This window comes from Peromyscus eremicus, chromosome X (genome assembly GCF_949786415.1).
Source record: "Peromyscus eremicus chromosome X, PerEre_H2_v1, whole genome shotgun sequence".
NCBI classification, from domain to species: domain Eukaryota; kingdom Metazoa; phylum Chordata; class Mammalia; order Rodentia; family Cricetidae; genus Peromyscus; species Peromyscus eremicus.
The window spans coordinates 26077785-26082381 of record NC_081439.1 but is presented as its reverse complement, the minus strand read 5'-3'; the positions used below and the strand labels follow the sequence as shown (position 1 = coordinate 26082381).

Genomic DNA, 4597 nt, shown 5'->3' with positions numbered 1-4597 from the left:
TTCCATAGTGACTGCACTAGTTTATATTCCTACAAACAGTGAATAAGTGTTCTTTCCCTACATCTTTGCCAGGGTTTGTCATCGTTTGTGTTTTTTTATTTTAGTTATTCTGACTATAGTAAGATGACATCTCACAGTAGTTTTCATTTGCGTTTCCCTGATGGCTAAGGGTGTTGAATACTTTCAAAAATTTTTTCTGAAACATTTGTATTTCGTCTTTTGAGAACTCTTTGTTTTCTTGATGTTTAGTGTTTTAGTTTTGTTTTTTATTATTGTTATTTTGTTTTTTGGTTCTTTGTATATTCTAGACATTAACCTCCTGCCAGACATACAGCTAATAAATATTTTCCTCCATTTTGCAGGCTTCCTCTTCACTCAAATGAAGGTGTCCTTTGCTGTTCAGAAACTTTTTAGTTTCATGAGGCCACATTTGTTAACCTTTGGTTCAATGCTTGTGCTACTGGAGCCCTGTTCAGAAAGTCCTTTACTATCTGTACAAGTTTAAGCATATCCTTTAAACAGGATATAAAGGAGAACCTTTATGAGATTCAGGGTTCCAGGTCTTATGTTGAAGTCTTTAATCCATTTGACATTGAGTTTTGTGCAGGATGAGAAATAAGGGATATTTTCCTTCTACACGTAGCTATCTGGTTCCTGAAGAATTAAACAAAATTCTTAATGTAACACTTGCAAATTGAGCTAAAGAGCATATCATAAAGATCATTCACTATGATCAAGTCAGCTTCATCCTAGAGATGTAAGGATGATTAAATGCATGTAAATCAATAAATATAACCCACTCCATAAATGGGCTAAAGAACAAAAGACAGCAACTGTTTTAAGGAAGTCTTTCTGAACTTCAAAATTACCATCTGATTGAAGAAAGGAGTGAAATCTAGGTGACTCATAATCCAGGCAGGTAATGGGCATATTCCATCCCTTTCCTTTGTTATTATTGTTATCTAGTGCTTGGATGATTTTTTGTGTGTACTTGTATGTATACATGTACGTACATTCATACAGGTACCTGTTTGTGTGGGTGCATGTGTGTGTGACTAGAGGCCAACTTTCAGTGTTATTTCTCAGGAGCTATCCACTTTGAATTTTGAGACAGGGTCTCTCACTTGGCCCAGAGCTCATCAATTTGGTAAGGATAACTGGCCACTGAGCCCTGGAGATCCTCCTGTTTTCACCTTCCCAGTGCTGGCATAATAAGCACATTCCACCATGCACATTTTTTAATATTATTTTATTTTAAATTTTGTTTCATTTTACATGCCAACCACAGTTTCCCCTCCCTCCCCTCCTCCCTCTCCCCCTACCTTCTCCCCACTCCACTCCCATCCACTCCTCAGAGAGAGTAAGGCCTCCCATGGGGAGTCAATAAGGTCTGGCACAACAAGTTGAGGCAGGCCCAAGCCCCTCCCCCCTGCATCAAGGATGAGCAAGGTATGCCACCATAGGGAATGGGCTTCAAAAAGACAGTTCATGTGCCAAGGATAAATCCTGCTCCCACTGCCAGGGGCCCCACAAATAGACCAAGCCACACAACTGTCACCCACATTCTGAGGGCCTAGTTTGGTCCCATGCAGGCTCCCCAGCAGTCAGTCCACAGTCCATGAGCTCCCATTAGCTTGTATCAGCTGTCTTTGTGGGTTTCCCCATCATGATCTTAAACTTCCTTGCTCATATCCCTCCTCCCTCTCTTTGACTGGACTCCTGACGCTCAGTCTGGTACTTGGCTGTGGATCTCTGCATCTGCTTCCATCAGTTACTGGATGAAGCTTCTCTGATGACAGTTAGGGTAGTCACTAATCTGATTACAGGAGAAGACCAGTTCAGGCACTCTCTCCACTAATTGTTAGGAATCTTAGCTGGAGTCATCCTTGTGGATTCCTGGGAATTTCCCTAGCACCAGGTAATGGCTCCTTCTATCAAAATATCTCTTTCATTGCTCTCCCTCTCCATCCCTCCTCCTACTCGACCATCCCATTCTCTCATGTTCTCATCCTCCATCCTGTCCCCTCTCCTCCACCTCCTCCCAGTTTACCCAGGAGATCTTATCTATTTCCCAGGAAGTTTCATGTGTATCCCTCTTAGGTTCCTCTTTGTTACCCAGTTTCTCCGAGGTTGTGGATTGTAGCCTGGTTATCCTTTGCTTTACATTTAATATCCACTTATGAGTGAGAAAATATCATATTTGTACCTATTTTTTTACATGGGTTCTAGAGATTGAATTCAGGTTGTCATGCTTGTATGTCAAGCAGTTTACCAACTGAGCTATCCCTCCAGTCCTGCCAATGAATGATATTCAATAACAAATGCAATGGATTGAATCAATGTTCAAGTAATATAACTTACTTTTTTAATTAATATTTTAAAGTAGCACACAAATTAATAGGTTCCATTGTGGCCTTTTTGCATATGATATGTGTCCCTTTGCCTGATTTTCTTCTTTCTCCCAGATGGTTCTCACTTCTGCTTTCATGTATTCCATTACCTGATTCCCCCAATTTATATTATTATTACCATGTCTATCCAGGAGAATGGAGGCCTCAGGAAGGCAAGGAATGTATTTTGGCTTAGACATTTATGAGCAAGTTGAGTGTGCTGTTGTAGATCTGGGATCCTAGTACTTTAGAGGCTGAGGCAGGAAGGTTATGGGCAAGCCTGGCCTACACGGGAAGACCCAGTTAAACAAATCCATAAAATGTGCAGGTCTAACTGGTCTGGGGAGGGGTCCAAGGGCTGTTCTGGAGCTGCCTGACTTGACCCTAATGTTGTCAGGCCTGCCCTTGGACTGCCCAGTATGGAATGAGCATAGCCCATAGAGATTAAATGGCCACCTCTCCTGTATAATGGTACCACTGGGCCTCTGGTAAGGGAGCCTGGTGTGCAAATGGGTCAATAAGCTAAGGGGCACTGGATGACTGTTTCAAAGCCTTGCTGGGCTCTGGCTCCAGGATACTGCAGACACTTGAACCAAGAAATGGCACTGGGTCTTGTCCAGCCTACCTGTCCTCTCAAAAGTGTAGGCACAGCAGAGGCTAGGTAGGAGAGCCACCCTTTCTGGGTGCTGAGAGATAAGAATGAGAGTTGACCCAGGATGAACCTGAATAATGGGGTGGCCTTTCTTTATCCTCCATGGCACCTTGTTATGTTGATGTATGCTATGAGGAGAAGTGTTGCCTGGTCTGAGATTGGTCTGTCCTTCTCAGGAGTTATGTTTGCTGGAACGCATTGTGGTGCACCAGGATTAGCACAATAAATTAGGATCTGGGAGAGGAGTCTGAAGGTGGAGGTGCAGGGAACCAGAGGATAGGAGGAGCCTGAAAGGGAGCCTTGAGTGAGGGACACAGAAGCCAGCTGAAACATGTTGGTGAGATGGTACAAAGTTGGTGGCGGTGCCTTAACTGTATGTGTATTGTTAGGCCTGAGGACCTCCTCCGTCTTTGTCAATGGGAGTGCTAACTATCTTTTATACAATGCCCAAATCGATTTTAAGCTCTCAGTGTGCTAACCCCACTTCTTAGAGTTCTCTTTTGGGTACTATAAATGGATGCTAAGATCATTGACCAGCTAGCTATAGGATAAAGAAACATTCTCTACCCCACCTCTCTCTGTTGAGGGGGGAGTGAAAGGAGAGAACTGGAAAACATGAGCTTTCCTGCTTATACTTCCACAGAATGGCCTCTTGCTGGTTGCTTTTAGCTGTCAACTTGACACAACCTTGTATCACTGGGGAAGGGAATCTTAGTGAGGGATTACCTAGATTCAGTTTGGCCTGTGGGCATGTCTGTGGGGGGATGTCTTGATTGTTAATTGACATGGGAAGACCCACCCTGGATGGCAGTATCTTTTCATGGGCTGGACCATGAACTATGTGAGAGTAGAGAAAGGCAGCTGACCATGAAGCAGTAAGCAAAGATGGTTCATTCTCTTGACTATGGCTGGGATGTGACTAGCTGTGCTAACCTTCCTACACCACAGGACTTCAGTTAGAATAGTGTGCCAAGGAAACCTTTTCCTTTCCTCTCTCGACACTGCTTTTCAGTCAGGGTGTTTTCATCATAGCACAGAAAGTAGAACAGGTCCCTGCCTGAAGCATCACTGGTCTTAGAAAAATGTCATCAGTGGCATTATTCGAGGACATCTGGGAAAGATTTCTTTCTTATTCAAAAACAGCACCTTCGCTGGACACAGAAGGGCCATAAATGCTGCAATTTCTGTGAAGTATCTTGAAGATGTAAATGAAGTGTTCTTGTGTGAGGAAGGATGTTATGTATTAATCATCCAGTTTTCTTTAAGTGTTTCGTGTATCAAAGTGCTGACTCACTCAAGCTTTAAGCTTGGTCCCAGGTCTTTTCTCCTCTACCCACATTATCTCTTTAGGCTCAAAACAAAGAACAGGCCTTGAGAAGTAAAGGGGGGCTCTGTTATCATGTGATGAACTTGAAGTTGGTTCTGGATGGCATACAGCAATACTGCTCAGGGGACATTGAGCAACATCCCAGAGACAAAATCTTGACTATTTCCAAAAGGCCCAAATGTCAAAGACTGATCTCCAGAGCGCTGCTGTTGACAAGTGGCAGAATCT

At 43.2% G+C, this 4597-nt stretch overlaps 1 non-coding gene across 1 annotated transcript; it reads right to left on the bottom strand.

Moving 5' to 3' along the window:
- Nucleotides 1-3368: 3368 nt before the first annotated feature.
- Nucleotides 3369-3489, bottom strand: LOC131900313 (U6atac minor spliceosomal RNA). The gene has a single exon (XR_009376211.1). It is a non-coding gene; the product is annotated as a U6atac minor spliceosomal RNA (small nuclear RNA).
- Between the last annotated feature and the right edge of the window lie 1108 nt (nt 3490-4597).